Below are 25,644 nucleotides of genomic sequence, written 5' to 3'. Positions count from 1 at the left end.
CACTGACAGTCGCAACACTGACAGTCGCAACACTGACAGTCACAACACTGACAGTCGCAACACTGACAGTCGCAACACTGACAGTCACAACACTGACAGTCGCAACACTGACAGTCGCAACACTGACAGTCACAACACTGACAGTCACAACACTGACAGTCACAACACTGACAGTCACAACACTGACAGTCGCAACACTGACAGTCACAACACTGACAGTCACAACACTGACAGTCGCAACACTGACAGTCACAACACTGACAGTCACAACACTGACAGTCACAACACTGACAGTCGCAACACTGACAGTCACAACACTGACAGTCACAACACTGACAGTCGCAACACTGACAGTCACAACACTGACAGTCACAACACTGACAGTCACAACACTGACAGTCACAACACTGACAGTCGCAACACTGACAGTCGCAACACTGACAGTCACAACACTGACAGTCACAACACTGACAGTCGCAACACTGACAGTAGTCACAGTGAAAGTTGACAGAATGTCTCTCTCAACATTTGGAAATCAATTTCCATAAAGATTATTCAGTAGTCCAGAGAGACCTAGAGAAATTATACCGTGTAGCGCCACCCATGGCAATACCATTATATATATATATATATATATATATATATATATATATATATATATATATATATATATATATATATATATATATATATATATAGTGCCGAATAGGCAGAACTTGCGATCTTGGCTTAAATAGCAACGTTCATCTTGCCATTCAGGACAAGTGAAAATTTGTCCAAATTTCTCCAAAATCATAATGAACCTAACGAAAAAATTATATTTCACTGTGTTTGTTTAGTATTAAATTATTGCAAACAAATCTAAAATATATTTAGTTGGGTTAGGCTAAAATAAATTATGCTTGTTATAATAAGGTTAGGTAAGTTTTCTAAAAATTTTTTGGTGCAAAATTATAAATTTTTACATTAACATTAATGAAAAAATATATATCTTTAAACGTACAAGAGAAAATTTTAGAAAGGACTTAATTTTAAATGAGTTCTTCTTAATCGACCAGTTTTATATATTCGGCACGACATTATATATATATATATATATATATATATATATATATATATATATATATATATATATATATATATATATATATATATATATATATATATATATATATATAATAAAAATCATAAAACTAATGGAAAACGAAAATGTTATTTGAAGTGGGATTAAAATCAGCATAATTCTTTATATTTTTTTTTACTGTTTTTATAACAAAATGTTATAGTTACCCAACGAAAAGTTATTTTGTCAACACAAGAATAAGAGGAAGACAAAGTATTATAATAACGAGTACACTGTTTCAAGCTTCATTGTTAGTGACTAGATGGTCGTCACAGAGACTAGTCATGTTTGGCACATGAACTGGCTGTCAGTCTGGCCTGACTCATAGAAACATTTAAACTGAGAAGGAAAAAAACTTATTGTTCAGTGTCAGTATCCCCAGAAAGGCAATATACAGAGAGGTTGTCGATTTTTTTGTCTTAGCCTTCCGTGCACTGGCCAACACCCCTTCTGATCGGGTTCAAACTTTTAAAGCAGCTGTACTTAGGGGAAGTTTCTGCTGTGTAGGTGCTCAGTTGCCTAGTTAAAAGCCTCGGTACTGTTGTTTACGTGTGAATACTGGAGACGACTTCTTGTGAGCGTCTGAAAGTTAACACGCTATTAATATCCTGCAAAGAATATTTATTCACTGATTCTCTAACTGATTTTCTCTTCCTCTCCCTATTATCTAAATCTTCTATTGACCCCTCCCCCCCCTCTGTTATCCTGACCTGACCTAGCGTCTTTCACGTCACAGATCCAAATTTACTACCTGTGAGCTTCACAACACTACCGTACCGTCTCCCTTCCCACCACTGTCTCAACCTCTGTTACCTCACAGCCTCTCCTTCCTAGCCTTGTGTATTTCTTCCACAAGTTGCCCGCATCTTCCTTAACTATGTATTCCTCTCGGTATCCTCCAAACTTCAACCCTCTCCTTCCTATTCTACTCCTCTCCTCTTCCTATTCTACTCCTCTCCCCTTCCTCTTGATCACTAACTTCCAGACATTGTGCAGTGAGATGTTTAACCCTTTCCTCCTCTCTTTCTCTTCCCATACTCTTTTTCCTTCCCCTTCTGTCTTCCCTCCTCCCCACCTCCATCTTGCCTTAATATGATGTGGCTGTGGGGACCTTAATTGTTGGTAATGTTGGCCATGATGAGACGCGATGGAGAGAACCAACATAATTACTTATTTCGTGGGGGTACTTCACAAGGTGTGGGGGTGACACGGTGTAGTTGGTCACTGTGGGGGGTGACAATGTGGTGGGTCACAAGGTGTGGGGGTGACACTGGTGTGGTGAGTGTGGGGGTGACACTGGTGTGGTGAGTGTGGGGGTGACACTGGTGTGGTGAGTGTGGGGTTGACACGGGTTTGGTGAGTGTGGGGGTGACACTGGTGTGGTGAGTGTGGGGGTGACACTGGTGTGGTGAGTGTGGGGGTGACACTGGTGTGGTGAGTGTGGGGGTGACACTGGTGTGGTGAGTGTGGGGGTGACACTTGTGTGGTGAGAGTGGGGGTGACACTTGTGTGGTGAGTGTGGGGGTGACACTGGTGTGGTGAGTGTGGGGGTGACACTGGTGTGGTGAGTGTGGGGGTGACACTGGTGTGGTGAGTGTGGGGGTGACACTGGTGTGGTGAGTGTGGGGTTGACACTGGTGTGGTGAGTGTGGGGTTGACACTGGTGTGGTGAGTGTGGGGGTGACACTGGTGTGGTGAGTGTGGGGGTGACACTGGTGTGGTGAGTGTGGGGGTGACACTGGTGTGGTGAGTGTGGGGGTGACACTGGTGTGGTGAGTGTGGGGGTGACACTGGTGTGGTGAGTGTGGGGGTGACACTGGTGTGGTGAGTGTGGGGGTGACACTGGTGTGGTGAGTGTGGGGGTGACACTGGTGTGGTGAGTGTGGGGGTGACACTGGTGTGGTGAGTGTGGGGGTGACACTGGTGTGGTGAGTGTGGGGGTGACACTGGTGTGGTGAGTGTGGGGGTGACACTGGTGTGGTGAGTGTGGGGGTGACACTGGTGTGGTGAGTGTGGGGGTGACACTGGTGTGGTGAGTGTGGGGGTGACACTGGTGTGGTGAGTGTGGGGGTGACACTGGTGTGGTGAGTGTGGGGGTGACACTGGTGTGGTGAGTGTGGGGGTGACACTGGTGTGGTGAGTGTGGGGGTGACACTGGTGTGGTGAGTGTGGGGGTGACACTGGTGTGGTGAGTGTGGGGGTGACACTGGTGTGGTGAGTGTGGGGGTGACACTGGTGTGGTGAGTGTGGGGGTGACACTGGTGTGGTGAGTGTGGGGGTGACACTGGTGTGGTGAGTGTGGGGGTGACACTGGTGTGGTGAGTGTGGGGGTGACACTGGTGTGGTGAGTGTGGGGGTGACACTGGTGTGGTGAGTGTGGGGGTGACACTGGTGTGGTGAGTGTGGGGGTGACACTGGTGTGGTGAGTGTGGGGGTGACACTGGTGTGGTGAGTGTGGGGGTGATACTGGTGTGGTGAGTGTGGGGGTGACACTGGTGTGGTGAGTGTGGGGGTGACACTGGTGTGGTGAGTGTGGGGGTGACACTCACACTTCCCAAAACACTCAGATATTATCATAAACTACACAATATTACGTATATTGACTTACAGAAGGAACTATGTAGGTGTCGACAGTAATAAATTACGTGAAGAAGAGTTCGTCTAGTATATTCTTAGTCTAGATATTTTCGTCTGGCACATTCTAGGAGTGTAAGTCTTGGAAAAAGATCATAAGGTTGAGAACTATACTAGATAGCTTCAAATATAAATTGGACGGGTATACGAGTGGGTGTTTAACGTACCTAGCATGGGCCAGCAGGCCTACTGCAGTGTTTATTCATCATTATGTTTTTATAGTGAAATTCTTAACGGACATGTCAGGAAATATTATTGATGGAGTGTGGTGGTTGAGGGTCCAGGATAACACTGTGGTGTAGCCGCCGCCTGACGCTGTTATGGACGCTGTTATGGACGCTGTTATGGACGCTGTTATGGACGCTGTTATGGACGCTGACCGGGAATATTTCCAGCGTAGAACTTAAATGCCGCCGTGGGGTTAAATTTATAGACCTGGAAATAATTGTCAAGTTCAGCCATAAAAATACTCGCAAACTGTATATTTTTTTCAATATATATAGCTCATACCTCCGTGTGATGACTTTTATAAAAAAAACAGGTAAGGGTGATTTTGTTTCCCTATTAATGTATTCATTTTAATTGCTGCTGGTATTAATATTCGGTCTGTTTGTTTTCCTGTAGTTGGTAAATTTAAATTATTACTGTCTTCCTCGTCTATGTTATTAATTAATGGAATATAAAGAATAAGGGACCCAAAACTGAAACTTGTGGAATGCCAAAGATGCCTAGTAATATTTTTTTTTAATCATTAAATTACTTATACATTATATGCATCCGCATTTTGACTTGGAGAATGAAGATATGAAATGCAAAATTGAGTGAGGTGTTTGTTAGGCTACGTACACTGACTGGTATAGGTTATAAATCATTATTAATATGTATAGTTCAATACACATTGCTGGGTCGTCAGATGAAGGCTCTTCTGATTACTACCATCAATTATTGCTGTAATGATCGAAGCTTCCTTGAGATGTTGGAAGACTCGCAGGGATAAGCACCAGCAGGATGTGTGTGTGTGTGTGTGTGTGTGTGTGTGTGTGTGTGGAACTGCACCCGAGGGAGTCGTACAATCTGGTAGTGGACGACTCTGGTCCTAGGCAGACCAGCGTCTACCTGCACCCTCACTCCAACGTCCTACCACCTACATGTCATTCCACTAATACTGAGGTGAACCAGACCTCATCATTCACGTCAACATTGAGTGATGGTGACACGTTTTTTTGAGGTTAGTCTAGCTTTTTTGATACATCATTTTTTCCACTAAAATTAAAAGTGCCTCTCAAAAATCCATCCTTTATTCCCTCCCCATCCGCCATTCCATCCCCACCCACACACGAAGCATCCTACCCACATCCCACCCGTTTCCGCCCAGTCCTTCCCCATGCCACCATCCCCAACACTGTCGAAATATCTCCACTGTGCAAGAGTTTTAATTTCAATTTTTTTTCCAGAATTAATTGCGCTTTCGGGAGAGGATATAATGGGCTGGGGATGAGAGGCAGTAGTCGGTCTGTATATGGTGATAGTTTGAAAGACCGGGGTTGGCTAGAGAGGCCAGGATCACCATACTTCTCTCAACAAGTGGAGTAGATAGGTTCATTGAGGGTGAGATGTGTGGTACCTAGTAACATCGTGTGGTGCCTGGGAACATTGTGTGGTGCCTAGGAACATTGTGGGGTGCCTGGGAATATTGTGTGGTGCCTGGGAACATTGTGGGGTGCCTAGGAACATTGTGTGGTGCCTGGGAACATCGTGTGGTGCCTGGGAACATTGTGGGGTGCCTGGGAATATTGTGTGGTGCCTGGGAACATTGTGGGGTGCCTAGGAACATTGGGGGGTGCCTGGGAACATTGTGTGGTGCCTGGGAACATTGTGTGGCGCCTGGGAACATTGTATGGTGCCTGGGAACATTGTGTGGTGCCTGGGAACATTGTGTGGCGCCTGGGAACATCGTGTGGTGCCTGGGAACATTGTATGGTGCCTAGGAACATTGTGTGGTGCCTGGGAACATTGTGTGGCGCCTGGGAACAGCGTGTGGTTCCTGGGAACATTGTGTGGTGCTTAACATTGTGTGGCGCCTGGGAACATTGTGTGGTGCCTGGGAACATTGTGTGGTGCCTGGGAACATTGTGTGGTGCCTGGGAACATTGTGTGGTGCCTGGGAACATTGTGTGGTGCCTGGGAACATTGTGTGGTGCCTGGGAACATTGTGTAGTACCTAGTAACATTGTGTGGTGCCTGGGAACATTGTGTGGTGCCTGGGAACATTGTGTGGTGCCTGGGAACATTGTGGGGTGCCTAGGAACATTGGGGGGTGCCTGGGAACATTGTGTGGTGCCTGGGAACATTGTGTGGTGTCTGGGAACATTGTATGGTGCTTGGGAATATTGTGTGGTGCCTGGGAACATTGTGTGGTGCTTAGGAACATTGTGTGGTGCTTAGGAACATTGTGTGGTGCCTGGGAACATTGTGTGGTGCCTGGGAACATTGTGTGGTGCCTGGGAACATTGTGTGGTGCCTGGGAACATCGTGTGGTGCCTGGGAACATTGTGTGGTGCCTGGGAACATTGTGTGGTGCCTGGGAACATTGTGTGGTGCCTGGGAACATTGTGTGGTACCTAGTAACATTGTGTGGTGCCTGGGAACATTGTGTGGTGCCTGGGAACATTGTGTGGTGCCTGGGAACATTGTGTGGTGCCTGGGAACATTGTGTGGTGCCTGGGAACATTGTATGGTGCCTGGGAACATTGTGTGGTGCCTGGGAACATTGTGTGGTGCCTGGGAACATTGTGTGGCGCCTGGGAACATCGTGTGGTGCCTGGGAACATTGTGTGGTACCTAGTAACATTGTGTGGCGCCTGGGAACATTGTGTGGTGCCTGGGAACATTGTGTGGTACCTAGTAACATTGTGTGGCGCCTGGGAACATTGTGTGGTGCCTGGGAACATCGTGTGGTGCCTGGGAACATTGTGTGGTGCCTGGGAACATCGTGTGGTGCCTGGGAACATTGTGTGGTGCCTGGGAACATTGTGTGGTGCCTGGGAACATCGTGTGGTGCCTGGGAACATTGTGTGGTGCCTGGGAACATTGTGTGGTGCCTGGGAACATTGTGTGGTGCCTGGGAACATTGTGTGGTGCCTAGTGTGGTGCCTAGTAACATTGTGTGGTGCCTGGGAACATTGTGTGGTACCTAGTAACATTGTGTGGTGCCTGGGAACATTGTGTGGTGCCTGGGAACATCGTGTGGTGCCTGGGAACATTGTGTGGTGCCTGGGAACATTGTGTGGTGCCTGGGAACATCGTGTGGTGCCTGGGAACATTGTGTGGTACCTAGTAACATTGTGTGGTGCCTGGGAACATTGTGTGGTACCTAGTAACATTGTGTGGTGCCTGAGAACACCGTGTGGTACCTGTCAACACCGTATGGTACCTGGAAACACCTTGTGATACCTGGTAACACTGTATATGTGTTCCTTCTCCGTGTCCTGTCTTCCGCTGCATGCACCCTCTCTCTTGCGTCCTTTCTCATCCCTCCCCATGTTCTTCCCCTCACTGTCATCAGTTCTCCGTCCTCTCCCCTCTTTCATCATCTTACTCACTCCTTTCCACCTTCCTTGCATTCTTTATTTCCTCTCCATCTATCTTTTCTGAGCACTTCCTTCTCTGCGCACCTCCCTTCTTGCCTTCTCGTGTGTCTCCGCCTTCTTCATCTCTACAGGTAATCATAATTTTTAAAGGTGTGGACTGGTAAGCCAGCGGAAGGCTTTGGTCAGATGACCAAAAGCTCCAGCTGTGGGTCATCATATGACTAAGACGCGCGTCAGGAAGCACGTAACCTTTTTTTACTGACAAACCTTACCTAACGTAACCTCGTCTCTACGCTACGAAGGTGCACTCCTGAAGACACAGTCAAGGAAGAAGTTACAGTATGTTGGGGTACAGTACAGTGGACCTGGTACAGTCACGTGGTTGTTGACATGTAAGTTCTCGTCAGGGCTGAGAGGCCCATCCACTGATGCGGTGGCCGTCTCGCTTATTCGTTCGCGGTGTGGTCTGCAGGCCCCACTCGCGGTGCAGTCTTTAGGTCCCTCTCGCCGTGGGACCTTCAGGTCCCTCTCGCGGTGCTGCAGTCATTCCCACTCCCGGTTTTGTCGCTACAACCCCACGCTCTCGTCGTCCCTCAACCCCTCTTCCCCCCTTCTCTCAAACGACCCTCCCACCCTCAAACGACCCACGGTGGCACTACTGGCGTAAACTCATCTCGTGGGTCGTAAATTTGACTCCATATGGCACTGATGCTGCTAGAACGTGATGCACTTCCCGTCTCTTGGCTTCTCGAGACTGATGACACCACAGTCTTGGCTGGCAGCAGCTGGCTGTAAGTCTGTTCTTGCTAATATCAGCTGGCTGTGACTGGTAAGGCTGGTTAACGCTGTAGTTGGCCAGTCAGCCTGAAGGACTACTCAGTCTGCAACCCAGTAATTCAATCAGTTATTCTGCAAGCCAGTCAGCTTACAAGCCAGTCAGTATGGTAGTCACGTCCTTCATAAATTCCTACAGTATGGTGGTCACGTCTCCCATATGTTGTGTCGCTAATGAAGTACATAACTTTGTCCCCATCTCTCCCAGTCTCTCTCTCTCTCTCTCTCTCTCTCTCTCTCTCTCTCTCTCTCTCTCTCGCTCTCTCTCTCTCTCTCTCTCTCTCTCTCTCTCTCTCTCTCTCCCTCTCTCTCACCCTCCCTCTCCCTCTCTCCCTCCCCTCCCCCTCCCCCTCCCCCTCCCCCCCTCTCCACAATCACTCTTCCCTCTCCCAATACCATCACTTGTGTTTACACTACCAGACTCCTTCATCAACCCTTTCTCGTCTTAATCTTCTTTTATCCCTTGATCTTCTTAATCTTCCTTCACTCCTTTTACAGAGTAATCTTCCTTCACCATCCTTTCTAATTTCCCTCCTTCCTTAATCCGCCTCCTGTTACTACTGTTGCCAGAACTTTCTGTTCCTTTCTCCTCCCCTCCCCACCACCTTCGCTTAGATAAGATATTCAAGGTATATTTTGTGGTACACTTGACACAGGTCGTGTTGAGAGTGAGTGTACACTGAAGGATTCTTGTTTGCTGCTTCCCATCAATGTCTTTCTTTGTATGAAGTATTCTTCCAGTACAAATATACCATAACTATATCATACTTCAAGAATATGTATACCATACTTCCAGCACATGTATATCATGCCTCCACCACAAATATACCATACTTCCAGCACATGTATATCATGCCTCCACCACAAATATACCATACTTCCAGCACATGTATATCATGCCTCCACCACAAATATACCATACTTCCAGCACATGTATATCATGCCTCCACCACAAATATACCATACTTCCAGCACATGTATATCATGCCTCCACCACAAATATACCATACTTCCAGCACATGTATATCATGCCTCCACCACAAATATACCATACTTCCAGCACATGTATATCATGCCTCCACCACAAATATACCATACTTCCAGCACATGTATATCATGCCTCCACCACAAATATACCATACTTCCAGCACATGTATATCATGCCTCCAGCACAAATATACCATACTTCCAGCACATGTATATCATGCCTCCACCACAAATATACCATACTTCCAGCACATGTATATCATGCCTCCAGCACAAATATACCATACTTCCAGCACATGTATATCATGCCTCCACCACAAATATACCATACTTCCAGCACATATATATCATGCCTCCAGCACAAATATACCATACTTCCAGCACATATATATCATGCCTCCACCACAAATATACCATACTTCCAGCACATGTATATCATGCCTCCACCACAAATATACCATACTTCCAGCACATATATATCATGCCTCCAGCACAAATATACCATACTTCCAGCACATGTATATCATGCCTCCACCACAAATATACCATACTTCCAGCACATGTATATCATGCCTCCACCACAAATATACCATACTTCCAGCACATGTATATCATGCCTCCAGCACAAATATACCATACTTCCAGCACATGTATATCATGCCTCCACCACAAATATACCATACTTCCAGCACATGTATATCATGCCTCCAGCACAAATATACCATACTTCCAGCACATGTATATCATGCCTCCAGCACAAATATACCATACTTCCAGCACATGTATATCATGCCTCCACCACAAATATACCATACTTCCAGAAGATGTATATCATGCCTCCACCACAAATATACCATACTTCCAGCACATGTATATCATGCCTCCACCACAAATATACCATACTTCCAGCACATATATATCATGCCTCCACCACAAATATACCATACTTCCAGCACATGTATATCATGCCTCCACCACAAATATACCATACTTCCAGCACATGTATATCATGCCTCCAGCACAAATATACCATACTTCCAGCACATGTATATCATGCCTCCATCACAAATATACCATACTTCCAGCACATGTATATCATGCCTCCACCACAAATATACCATACTTCCAGCACATGTATATCATGCCTCCACCACAAATATACCATACTTCCAGCACATGTATATCATGCCTCCACCACAAATATACCATACTTCCAGCACATGTATATCATGCCTCCACCACAAATATACCATACTTCCAGCACATGTATATCATGCCTCCACCACAAATATACCATACTTCCAGCACATGTATATCATGCCTCCAGCACAAATATACCATACTTCCAGCACATGTATATCATGCCTCCAGCACAAATATACCATACTTCCAGCACATGTATATCGTGCCTCCACCACAAATATACCATACTTCCAGCACATGTATATCATGCCTCCACCACAAATATACCATACTTCCAGCACATGTATATCATGCCTCCAGCACAAATATACCATACTTCCAGCACATGTATATCATGCCTCCACCACAAATATACCATACTTCCAGCACATATATATCATGCCTCCAGCACAAATATACCATACATCCAGCACATGTATATCATGCCTCCAGCACAAATATACCATACTTCCAGCACATATATATCATGCCTCCACCACAAATATACCATACTTCCAGCACATATATATCATGCCTCCAGCACAAATATACCATACTTCCAGCACATGTATATCATGCCTCCAGCACAAATATACCATACATCCAGCACATGTATATCATGCCTCCAGCACAAATATACCATACTTCCAGCACATATATATCATGCCTCCAGCACAAATATACCATACATCCAGCACATGTATATCATGCCTCCAGCACAAATATACCATACTTCCAGCACATATATATCATGCCTCCACCACAAATATACCATACTTCCAGCACATATATATCATGCCTCCAGCACAAATATACCATACTTCCAGCACATGTATATCATGCCTCCAGCACAAATATACCATACATCCAGCACATGTATATCATGCCTCCACCACAAATATACCATACTTCCAGCACATATATATCATGCCTCCACCACAAATATACCATACTTCCAGCACATGTATATCATGCCTCCAGCACAAATATACCATACTTCCAGCACATATATATCATGCCTCCAGCACAAATATACCATACTTCCAGCACATATATATCATGCCTCCAGCACAAATATACCATACTTCCAGCACATGTATATCATGCCTCCACCACAAATATACCATACTTCCAGCACATGTATATCATGCCTCCACCACAAATATACCATACTTCCAGCACATGTATATCATGCCTCCACCACAAATATACCATACTTCCAGCACATATATATCATGCCTCCAGCACAAATATACCATACTTCCAGCACATATATATCATGCCTCCACCACAAATATACCATACTTCCAGCACATATATATCATGCCTCCAGCACAAATATACCATACTTCCAGCACATGTATATCATGCCTCCACCACAAATATACCATACTTCCAGCACATGTATATCATGCCTCCAGCACAAATATACCATACTTCCAGCACATGTATATCATGCCTCCATCACAAATATACCATACTTCCAGCACATGTATATCATGCCTCCACCACAAATATACCATACTTCCAGCACATGTATATCATGCCTCCAGCACAAATATACCATACTTCCAGCACATATATATCATGCCTCCACCACAAATATACCATACTTCCAGCACATGTATATCATGCCTCCACCACAAATATACCATACTTCCAGCACATGTATATCATGCCTCCACCACAAATATACCATACTTCCAGCACATATATATCATGCCTCCACCACAAATATACCATACTTCCAGCACATGTATATCATGCCTCCACCACAAATATACCATACTTCCAGCACATGTATATCATGCCTCCACCACAAATATACCATACTTTCAGCACATGTATATCATGCCTCCACCAAAAATATACCATACTTCCAGCACATGTATATCATGCCTCACCTCCAGCATGTATATACCTTACCTCCAGCGCGCGCGCGCACACACACACACACACACACACACACACACACACACACACACACACACACACACACACACACACACACACACACACACACACACATATACACACACACATAAACACACACACACGCACATATATATATATATATATATATATATATATATATATATATATATATATATATATATATATATATATATATATATATATATATATATATATATATAATATATATATATATTATGTGTTTATATGTGTGTGTATATATACCATGCTTCCAGCACATGTATACCATACATCCAACACAACTCCAGCACTTGTATACCATGCTTCCAGCACATGTATACCATACATCCAACACAACTCCAGCACTTGTATACCATGCTTCCAGCACATGTATACCATACATCCAACACAACTCCAGCACTTGTATACCATGCTTCCAGCACATGTATACCATACATCCAACACAACTCCAGCACTTGTATACCATGCTTCCAGCACATGTATACCATACATCCAACACAGGTATAGTTTCCTAGTATGATTGTGACTGTGGGTAAATGTTTCACCACTGCATGGCGAAACGTCTACAAAATAACCAGGTGTTGTAAATGTTTTACTGGATGAACGTTTGTTTGTAGATACAGTGTTTTAGACGTCGCATTGTTTGTAAGGTGTGGAGGAGGAGCAGAGTTTCCGACCTATCCTGCATCGCTCTGTAACCTCTGTGACTTTAGTGCTTAAGTTTTGATCATGATAATGATAATTACGTGTATATATTACTAATGATCTGGGGGTTGTGGAGGAGGTTTTACAAGGCTCACTGGGGTTTAAGAGGGGTATTATCAGTCTACGTTTCAGTCAATATTTACGTAAAATTGTTCCAGATGCCTAGTCATGGTTGCGGGTGTGGAGTCACAGCTCGTATTTTTTGTACCACTGTCGATCAGGGTTTATAAGTTCCTTGCCTCTTGGCGCCTCTCATACCTGAACTTGAATCTACTTACCCAGATCAGCGGCTTCTATGCCCTCACCCAGATCTTGCCACTTCCTATTCATCCTGAAAGTAAATTTCCCGACAACTCTGTGGTACACTCTTGTTTTCAGATTCTACCTGTGACTTCCTTCTTTACATGTTATGAGCATTTGTTATTCTTGAGACTGGCTGGCGTGCTAGGTGGTGTGGAGGCAGCTGTTGTAGCCGTCCTGGGATAACTTATTCTGAATGACTTTGTTCACCTTCCAAGCCAAGCGTGAGTGTAAGTTGATGCTTGGTTTCCTGGGAGATTATCAAGGGAGGGATATGACAAGACAGAGTTGATTGTTAAGCTTTGTCTGAATTCTTAATGGTTGAGTAGATGCTGCCTTAGTGCCAAGGGTCTCGTGGCACCACGCAAGCATGGGAGGAAACTAGCATAGTGTCCAGTGCTCCGTGGAACCTTGGGATAGATTTCGTGTAGGAAGATTTATTTATGCCAGGGATCGTGGAAGGAGAGCTTGTTCGCGTCTATCACATCTCCGCTTCTCGGTCTTAATGTCTTTATCTTCCTCCTCCTCCTCCCCTAATCGCTTTGTTTTTCTTATTTTTCTCTTCTCCGTGCCTCTTATTCTTTATTATACTTGTCTCATCGTGTGACTAGTGTTGATTCACAAGCTACACCCACACCGGAGCTCGTCAACACTTCTTGTGTTGCTTGTGTACAGGTTGTGTACAGGTTGTGTACAGGTTGTGTACAGGTTGTATCCTGTTTCACTCTGCTAATGTTACCATCTCTGACCTTCCCTTCCCTCTTGTATTTCCCCCATTTTTATCTCTACATTTTTCTCTTCTACCTCCCCCTCTCTTTCTTCTTTCTCTCTCCAACTCTTCTCCCTATCTCACTCTTCCTGTAACTCCTCTCTTTTGCTGTTCCTCTCCTCCCTCTCTACTCTTTTAAAACCTCTCCCCTTCTTCTTCTCCATCTTCCGCTCCCCACCTCTTTCCCTCCGTCCAACATTGTTCTCAACATTAAATTAAACAAATTTCGTCGTGTAGTGTGAATTGTTGCTCGTAAAGCCAAGCATTTGCGCTGTTTCTTCACCTCTGCCCGCCCCCTTTACTCTCTTCCACTCCTCCTGCTTCTTTCTCTCCTCCTTTCCCCAGTTCTTCCTTCCACTCCTCTTCCTTCTCTCATTTCATTCCCTCCTACCACCCCCCTCCTCTATTAGTTCTTCTCTCTGTTACGCCTCCCTACCATTATTAAATTCTCTGCGTCAATTTCTGACCGTTTTCCAAAATCGTATATTTAGACATAAATCAAATAGGTATGATTTACGGTGGCAACGCGTCTGGCATCGCGGTGTGATGGCAAGCCTGAGCAACGTTAAAATCATCACGTGTATCATTCTTTGCATGAGGCTGTCGCTGCACTAATTTTACGTATTCGGAGCTTACCAGTAGTAACAGTTTGGTTGACCAGGCAGGCACGAGACGAGCCTAGCCCAGTGCCGGGCTCTGGGAGTGGAACAACTCCTGGAACTCATCAGAGGTATATCAAAGGTATATGAAATGTATGTCCGTCGTATTACCTACGAGTGTTGAGTGGTAGTGGAGGGATGCCTGGCCACTGTCTGCTAAAATCTGTGGAGAGTGGCACCCATGTTTCAGTAAGTGCCTGGCACCACCGGCTGCCTGTCTTACTAGACAGCTCTCTCCTGACCTCCCTCCCATAATACACATTTATCTACCAGCTGTACACCTGCTGATGACTTCCCGAACTATCGTCCCTTCGGCCGGCCCACAGACCGGGCATACTGGTAGATGGCCTGGTCATTCAGGCTGTTGGTGCTCTCTGCGCGCAAATATAGACATAACAAGGATGGAGGAGTTTGCGTCTCTTCGAGACATTGGTTTGATGTTTATTCTCTCGTTTTTATTATTATTATTATTATTGTTATTATTATTATCATCACGGGGAGAGCTAAACCCTTAGGGATTATGGAGCGCTTGGTGGGGGGAGGGGGTGGAGGGCATTCAGGCTTAATTCAAGGAAGCGGAAGACATATCCAATTCGCTAGATGGAGACCCCGTCACCAGCAACAAGGAACCTCCCTTGAGGGGTCTCGTATTTGTAAAGAGTAATTTGAGTGTACAGATCTGGAAGTACTTCCATGTAGTATTTACCAGATCAATGTTATAATACATTCCTGTAGACCGCACTACGTGGAACACGGGTTGAAACACTTGGGAGATTCCCTGTAATTTAGGTCACTACATTGATTCAGAGAGTGACAGTTAAGTCTTAACAGGTTGTTATTGTACACCAGTATTGTAGTTTTGAGAAAACAAGTTCTTCAACACCATCTTCACTGGTTTAGAATCTATGTTTTGTAAGGTTGCTTTTGTTAGTTGTATCATCCTTCCAGGCCAGTAGTGTTTGTTTATCCTTAATTACCTTGATGCTGGAGAACGTTTATCTTAACAGCCAGGCCAGTAGTGTTTGTTTATACTTAATTACCTTGATGCTGGAGAACGTTTATCTTAACAGCCAGGCCAGTAGTGTTTGTTTATACTTAATTACCTTGATGCTGGAGAACGTTTATCTTAACAGCCAGGCCAGTAGTGTTTGTTTATACTTAATTACCTTGATGCTGGAGAACGTTTATCTTAACAGCCAGGCCAGTAGTGTTTGTTTATCCTTAATTATCTTGATGCTGGAGAAGGTTTATCTTAACAGCCAGGCCAGTAGTGTTTGTTTATCCTTAATTACCTTGATGCTGGAGAAGGTTTATCTTAACAGCCAGGCCAGTAGTGTTTGTTTATCCTTAATTATCTTGATGCTGGAGAAGGTTTATCTTAACAGCCAGGCCAGTAGTGTTTGTTTATCCTTAATTACCTTGATGCTGGAGAAGGTTTATCTTAACAGCCAGGCCAGTAGTGTTTGTTTATCCTTAATTATCTTGATGCTGGAGAAGGTTTATCTTAACAGCCAGGCCAGTAGTGTTTGTTTATCCTTAATTACCTTGATGCTGGAGAAGGTTTATCTTAACAGCCAGGCCAGTAGTGTTTGTTTATCCTTAATTATCTTGATGCTGGAGAAGGTTTATCTTAACAGCCAGGCCAGTAGTGTTTGTTTATCCTTAATTACCTTGATGCTGGAGAAGGTTTATCTTAACAGCCAGGCCAGTAGTGTTTGTTTATCCTTAATTATCTTGATGCTGGAGAAGGTTTATCTTAACAGCCAGGCCAGTAGTGTTTGTTTATCCTTAATTATCTTGATGCTGGAGAAGGTTTATCTTAACAGCCAGGCCAGTAGTGTTTGTTTATCCTTAATTACCTTGATGCTGGAGAAGGTTTATCTTAACAGCCAGGCCAGTAGTGTTTGTTTATCCTTAATTACCTTGATGCTGGAGAAGGTTTATCTTAACAGCCAGGCCAGTAGTGTTTGTTTATCCTTAATTACCTTGATGCTGGAGAAGGTTTATCTTAACAGCCAGGCCAGTAGTGTTTGTTTATCCTTAATTACCTTGATGCTGGAGAAGGTTTATCTTAACAGCCAGGCCAGTAGTGTTTGTTTATCCTTAATTACCTTGATGCTGGAGAAGGTTTATCTTAACAGCCAGGCCAGTAGTGTTTGTTTATCCTTAATTACCTTGATGCTGGAGAAGGTTTATCTTAACAGCCAGGCCAGTAGTGTTTGTTTATCCTTAATTACCTTGATGCTGGAGAAGGTTTATCTTAACAGCCAGGCCAGTAGTGTTTGTTTATCCTTAATTACCTTGATGCTGGAGAAGGTTTATCTTAACAGCCAGGCCAGTAGTGTTTGTTTATCCTTAATTACCTTGATGCTGGAGAAGGTTTATCTTAACAGCCAGGCCAGTAGTGTTTGTTTATCCTTAATTACCTTGATGCTGGAGAAGGTTTATCTTAACAGCCAGGCCAGTAGTGTTTGTTTATCCTTAATTACCTTGATGCTGGAGAAGGTTTATCTTAACAGCCAGGCCAGTAGTGTTTGTTTATCCTTAATTACCTTGATGCTGGAGAAGGTTTATCTTAACAGCCAGGCCAGTAGTGTTTGTTTATCCTTAATTATCTTGATGCTGGAGAAGGTTTATCTTAACAGCCAGGCCAGTAGTGTTTGTTTATCCTTAATTATCTTGATGCTGGAGAAGGTTTATCTTAACAGCCAGGCCAGTAGTGTTTGTTTATCCTTAATTACCTTGATGCTGGAGAAGGTTTATCTTAACAGCCAGGCCAGTAGTGTTTGTTTATCCTTAATTACCTTGATGCTGGAGAAGGTTTATCTTAACAGCCAGGCCAGTAGTGTTTGTTTATCCTTAATTACCTTGATGCTGGAGAAGGTTTATCTTAACAGCCAGGCCAGTAGTGTTTGTTTATCCTTAATTACCTTGATGCTGGAGAAGGTTTATCTTAACAGCCAGGCCAGTAGTGTTTGTTTATCCTTAATTACCTTGATGCTGGAGAAGGTTTATCTTAACAGCCAGGCCAGTAGTGTTTGTTTATCCTTAATTACCTTGATGCTGGAGAAGGTTTATCTTAACAGCCAGGCCAGTAGTGTTTGTTTATCCTTAATTACCTTGATGCTGGAGAAGGTTTATCTTAACAGCCAGGCCAGTAGTGTTTGTTTATCCTTAATTACCTTGATGCTGGAGAAGGTTTATCTTAACAGCCAGGCCAGTAGTGTTTGTTTATCCTTAATTACCTTGATGCTGGAGAAGGTTTATCTTAACAGCCAGGCCAGTAGTGTTTGTTTATCCTTAATTACCTTGATGCTGGAGAAGGTTTATCTTAACAGCCAGGCCAGTAGTGTTTGTTTATCCTTAATTACCTTGATGCTGGAGAAGGTTTATCTTAACAGCCAGGCCAGTAGTGTTTGTTTATCCTTAATTACCTTGATGCTGGAGAAGGTTTATCTTAACAGCCAGGCCAGTAGTGTTTGTTTATCCTTAATTACCTTGATGCTGGAGAAGGTTTATCTTAACAGCCAGGCCAGTAGTGTTTGTTTATCCTTAATTACCTTGATGCTGGAGAAGGTTTATCTTAACAGCCAGGCCAGTAGTGTTTGTTTATCCTTAATTACCTTGATGCTGGAGAAGGTTTATCTTAACAGCTAGATTATCCTTACTCGGATCCAACCTCATTACCCTCGTAATCTGAATGATTCTTTAGAGTTTACCTTCCCCCATATATATATATATATATATATATATATATATATATATATATATATATATATATATATATATATATATATATATATATATATATATATATAAAAACACTGACCTCTGGCTGAAGGAGACTCTCTCCTTCAGCCAGAGATCAGTGTTTGTGTATATTTCGCATGCTCTCGCGAATTCCTTGTGTGTATATATATATATATATATATATATATATATATATATATATATATATATATATATATATATATATATATATATATAAGGGTAAGCCTCCAGGCCCTTACGGTTGTGTTCCTCGTTCACTGAGCGGCGTGACAGTGTTTTGCACTCTAAGTGATATTTCAGCTTTTCCACAGTGGAGTCGCTTAAATTTGTCCTTGTTGAGCATGTGATGTCTGACACACTGGAAGACTGGGTGTTTGTCCTCGATGAATATGACTTATTATAGAAGAGTGGTATAACAGATCTCTCTCTCTGTCTCTCTCTCTCTCTCTCTCTCTCTCTCTCTCTCTCTCTCTGCATATTATATTAGCAGTCTGGTGATGATGGTCGGGGTAACTATGGTATACACAAGAGATTTACACTGCTTCCGTACTTCCTCGTGTCGTTTGTCAGATAAATATGTACACCTCAAATAGATTTTTTAAATGATAACAAAAAAGTTATGTAATTGGTAGAGTGTAACGACCTCGTTACGCCCAACTGTTCACTAATTACAGTTAATTTTTGTTCGGGTGTCGGAGGCGGCCATTATATGGCCACTTCCACTGGTAAAAATGAAAATGGAAGATGTGTAGACTAGGGGAGAAGAAGAGGCAAGGAGACAGGAAGAGGAGATGGGAGAAGAAGAGAAGAGGAAAAGGGAGTGAAAGACGACGGTGAGGGAGAAGAGGAGAGGGAGAAGAGGGAGCAGAGGAGAGGGAGCAGAGGAGAGGGAGCAGAGGAGAGGGAGAAGAGGAGAGGGGGGGTAGGAGAGGGGGGAGAGGAGAGGGGGGGTAGGAGAGGGGGGAGAGGAGAGGGGGAAGAGGAGAGGGAGCAGAGGAGAGGGAGAAGAGGAGAGGGAGAAGAGGAGAGGGGGAAGAGGAGAGGGGGGATGAAGAAAACAATACGATAATAATAAAAATAGATGGATAATAATAGTGAGAAATATTGTAAATACTTTAAAACTGTAACTGTCTTTAAGATCATAGATAAGTCAAACATTATTGTGAGGTTATAACCCAGAGTTGAACCATCTGTCCCACCACCTGCACCACCTGGCTACCAGATTGTCTTGTACTACAGTGGAACCATCTCCACCACCACCTGACTTCCAGAATGTCTTGTACCACAGTGGAACCATCTCCACCACCACCTGGCTACCAGATTGTCTTGTACTACAGTGGAACCATCTCCACCACCACCTGACTTCCAGAATGTCTTGTACCACAGTGGAACCATCTCCACCACCACCTGGCTACCAGATTGTCTTGTACCACAGTGGAACCATCTCCACCACCACCTGACTTCCAGATTGTCTTGTACCACAGTGGAACCATCTCCACCACCACCTGACTTCCAGATTGTCTTGTACCACAGTGGAACCATCTCCACCACCACCTGACTTCCAGAATGTCTTGTACCACAGTGGAACCATCTCCACCTCCACCACCTGACTTCCAGAATGTCTTGTACCACAGTGGAACCATCTCCACCTCCACCACCTGACTTCCAGAATGTCTTGTACTACAGTGGAACCATCTCCACCTCCACCACCTGGCTTCCAGATTGTCTTGTACCACAGTGGGACCATCTCCACCACCACCTGACTTCCAGAATGTCTTGTACTACAGTGGAACCATCTCCACCTCCACCACCTGGCTTCCAGATTGTCTTGTACCACAGTGGGACCATCTCCACCACCACCTGACTTCCAGATTGTCTTGTACTGGAACCATCTCCACCTCCACCACCTGTACTTGTACACAGTGGAACCATCTCCACCACCACCTGACTTCCAGATTGTCTTGTACCACAGTGGAACCATATCCACCACCACCTGACTTCCAGAATGTCTTGTACCACAGTGGAACCATCTCCACCACCACCTGGCTTCCAGATTGTCTTGTACCACAGTGGAACCATCTCCACCACCACCTGACTTCCAGAATGTCTTGTACCACAGTGGAACCATCTCCACCACCACCTGGCTTCCAGATTGTCTTGTACCACAGTGGAACCATCTCCACCACCACCTGACTTCCAGAATGTCTTGTACCACAGTGGAACCATCTCCACCACCACCTGGCTTCCAGATTGTCTTGTACCACAGTGGAACCATCTCCACCACCACCTGACTTCCAGATTGTCTTGTACCACAGTGGAACCATCTCCACCACCACCTGACTTCCAGATTGTCTTGTACCACAGTGGAACCATCTCCACCACCACCTGACTTCCAGAATGTCTTGTACCACAGTGGAACCATCTCCACCACCACCTGACTTCCAGATTGTCTTGTACCACAGTGGAACCATCTCCACCACCACCTGACTTCCAGATTGTCTTGTACCACAGTGGAACCATCTCCACCACCACCTGACTTCCAGATTGTCTTGTACCACAGTGGAACCATCTCCACCACCACCTGACTTCCAGATTGTCTTGTACCACAGTGGAACCATCTCCACCACCACCTGACTTCCAGATTGTCTTGTACCACAGTGGAACCATCTCCACCACCACCTGGCTTCCAGATTGTCTTGTACCACAGTGGAACCATCTCCACCACCACCTGACTTCCAGATTGTCTTGTACCACAGTGGAACCATCTCCACCACCACCTGGCTTCCAGATTGTCTTGTACCACAGTGGAACCATCTCCACCACCACCTGACTTCCAGATTGTCTTGTACCACAGTGGAACCATCTCCACCACCACCTGACTTCCAGATTGTCTTGTACCACAGTGGAACCATCTCCACCACCACCTGACTTCCAGATTGTCTTGTACCACAGTGGAACCATCTCCACCACCACCTGACTTCCAGATTGTCTTGTACCACAGTGGAACCATCTCCACCACCACCTGACTTCCAGATTGTCTTGTACCACAGTGGAACCATCTCCACCACCACCTGACTTCCAGATTGTCTTGTACCACAGTGGAACCATCTCCACCACCACCTGACTTCCAGATTGTCTTGTACCACAGTGGAACCATCTCCACCACCACCTGACTTCCAGATTGTCTTGTACCACAGTGGAACCATCTCCACCACCACCTGACTTCCAGATTGTCTTGTACCACAGTGGAACCATCTCCACCACCACCTGACTTCCAGATTGTCTTGTACCACAGTGGAACCATCTCCACCACCACCTGACTTCCAGATTGTCTTGTACCACAGTGGAACCATCTCCACCACCACCTGACTTCCAGATTGTCTTGTACCACAGTGGAACCATCTCCACCACCACCTGACTTCCAGATTGTCTTGTACCACAGTGGAACCATCTCCACCACCACCTGACTTCCAGATTGTCTTGTACCACAGTGGAACCATCTCCACCACCACCTGACTTCCAGATTGTCTTGTACCACAGTGGAACCATCTCCACCACCACCTGACTTCCAGATTGTCTTGTACCACAGTGGAACCATCTCCACCACCACCTGACTTCCAGATTGTCTTGTACCACAGTGGAACCATCTCCACCACCACCTGACTTCCAGATTGTCTTGTACCACAGTGGAACCATCTCCACCACCACCTGACTTCCAGATTGTCTTGTACCACAGTGGAACCATCTCCACCACCACCTGACTTCCAGATTGTCTTGTACCACAGTGGAACCATCTCCACCACCACCTGACTTCCAGATTGTCTTGTACCACAGTGGAACCATCTCCACCACCACCTGACTTCCAGATTGTCTTGTACCACAGTGGAACCATCTCCACCACCACCTGACTTCCAGATTGTCTTGTACCACAGTGGAACCATCTCCACCACCACCTGACTTCCAGATTGTCTTGTACCACAGTGGAACCATCTCCACCACCACCTGACTTCCAGATTGTCTTGTACCACAGTGGAACCATCTCCACCACCACCTGACTTCCAGATTGTCTTGTACCACAGTGGAACCATCTCCACCACCACCTGACTTCCAGATTGTCTTGTACCACAGTGGAACCATCTCCACCACCACCTGACTTCCAGATTGTCTTGTACCACAGTGGAACCATCTCCACCACCACCTGACTTCCAGATTGTCTTGTACCACAGTGGAACCATCTCCACCACCACCTGACTTCCAGATTGTCTTGTACCACAGTGGAACCATCTCCACCACCACCTGACTTCCAGATTGTCTTGTACCACAGTGGAACCATCTCCACCACCACCTGACTTCCAGATTGTCTTGTACCACAGTGGAACCATCTCCACCACCACCTGACTTCCAGATTGTCTTGTACCACAGTGGAACCATCTCCACCACCACCTGACTTCCAGATTGTCTTGTACCACAGTGGAACCATCTCCACCACCACCTGACTTCCAGATTGTCTTGTACCACAGTGGAACCATCTCCACCACCACCTGACTTCCAGATTGTCTTGTACCACAGTGGAACCATCTCCACCACCACCTGACTTCCAGATTGTCTTGTACCACAGTGGAACCATCTCCACCACCACCTGGCTTCCAGATTGTCTTGTACCACAGTGGAACCATCTCCACCACCACCTGACTTCCAGATTGTCTTGTACCACAGTGGAACCATCTCCACCACCACCTGACTTCCAGATTGTCTTGTACCACAGTGGAACCATCTCCACCACCACCTGACTTCCAGATTGTCTTGTACCACAGTGGAACCATCTCCACCACCACCTGACTTCCAGATTGTCTTGTACCACAGTGGAACCATCTCCACCACCACCTGACTTCCAGATTGTCTTGTACCACAGTGAACCATCTCCACCACCACCTGACTTCCAGATTGTCTTGTACCACAGTGGAACCATCTCCACCACCACCTGACTTCCAGATTGTCTTGTACCACAGTGGAACCATCTCCACCACCACCTGACTTCCAGATTGTCTTGTACCACAGTGGAACCATCTCCACCACCACCTGACTTCCAGATTGTCTTGTACCACAGTGGAACCATCTCCACCACCACCTGACTTCCAGATTGTCTTGTACCACAGTGGAACCATCTCCACCACCACCTGACTTCCAGATTGTCTTGTACCACAGTGGAACCATCTCCACCACCACCTGACTTCCAGATTGTCTTGTACCACAGTGGAACCATCTCCACCACCACCTGACTTCCAGATTGTCTTGTACCACAGTGGAACCATCTCCACCACCACCTGACTTCCAGATTGTCTTGTACCACAGTGGAACCATCTCCACCACCACCTGACTTCCAGATTGTCTTGTACCACAGTGGAACCATCTCCACCACCACCTGACTTCCAGATTGTCTTGTACCACAGTGGAACCATCTCCACCACCACCTGACTTCCAGATTGTCTTGTACCACAGTGGAACCATCTCCACCACCACCTGACTTCCAGATTGTCTTGTACCACAGTGGAACCATCTCCACCACCACCTGACTTCCAGATTGTCTTGTACCACAGTGGAACCATCTCCACCACCACCTGACTTCCAGATTGTCTTGTACCACAGTGGAACCATCTCCACCACCACCTGACTTCCAGAATGTCTTGTACCACAGTGGAACCATCTCCACCACCACCTGACTTCCAGATTGTCTTGTACCACAGTGGAACCATCTCCACCACCACCTGACTTCCAGAATGTCTTGTACCACAGTGGAACCATCTCCACCACCACCTGACTTCCAGATTGTCTTGTACCACAGTGGAACCATCTCCACCACCACCTGACTTCCAGATTGTCTTGTACCACAGTGGAACCATCTCCACCACCACCTGACTTCCAGATTGTCTTGTACCACAGTGGAACCATCTCCACCACCACCTGACTTCCAGATTGTCTTGTACCACAGTGGAACCATCTCCACCACCACCTGGCTTCCAGATTGTCTTGTACCACAGTGGAACCATCTCCACCACCACCTGACTTCCAGAATGTCTTGTACCACAGTGGAACCATCTCCACCACCACCTGACTTCCAGATTGTCTTGTACCACAGTGGAACCATCTCCACCACCACCTGACTTCCAGATTGTCTTGTACCACAGTGGAACCATCTCCACCACCACCTGACTTCCAGATTGTCTTGTACCACAGTGGAACCATCTCCACCACCGCCTGACTTCCAGATTGTCTTGTACCACAGTGGAACCATCTCCACCACCACCTGACTTCCAGAATGTCTTGTACCACAGTGGAACCATCTCCACCACCACCTGACTTCCAGATTGTCTTGTACCACAGTGGAACCATCTCCACCACCACCTGACTTCCAGAATGTCTTGTACCACAGTGGAACCATCTCCACCACCACCTGACTTCCAGATTGTCTTGTACCACAGTGGAACCATCTCCACCACCACCTGACTTCCAGAATGTCTTGTACCACAGTGGAACCATCTCCACCACCACCTGACTTCCAGATTGTCTTGTACCACAGTGGAACCATCTCCACCACCACCTGACTTCCAGAATGTCTTGTACCACAGTGGAACCATCTCCACCACCACCTGACTTCCAGATTGTCTTGTACCACAGTGGAACCATCACCACCACCACCTGACTTCCAGATTGTCTTGTACCACAGTGGAACCATCTCCACCACCACCTGACTTCCAGAATGTCTTGTACCACAGTGGAACCATCTCCACCACCACCTGACTTCCAGATTGTCTTGTACCACAGTGGAACCATCTCCACCACCACCTGACTTCCAGAATGTCTTGTACCACAGTGGAACCATCTCCACCACCACCTGACTTCCAGATTGTCTTGTACCACAGTGGAACCATCACCACCACCACCTGACTTCCAGATTGTCTTGTACCACAGTGGAACCATCTCCACCACCACCTGACTTCCAGAATGTCTTGTACCACAGTGGAACCATCTCCACCACCACCTGACTTCCAGATTGTCTTGTACCACAGTGGAACCATCTCCACCACCACCTGACTTCCAGAATGTCTTGTACCACAGTGGAACCATCTCCACCAC

Source organism: Cherax quadricarinatus, chromosome 4 (genome assembly GCF_038502225.1).
Source record: "Cherax quadricarinatus isolate ZL_2023a chromosome 4, ASM3850222v1, whole genome shotgun sequence".
In the NCBI taxonomy this organism is placed as follows: Eukaryota; Metazoa; Arthropoda; class Malacostraca; order Decapoda; family Parastacidae; genus Cherax; species Cherax quadricarinatus.
The sequence above is the reverse complement of the archived record's forward strand: the minus strand, read 5'-3'. Positions refer to the sequence as shown.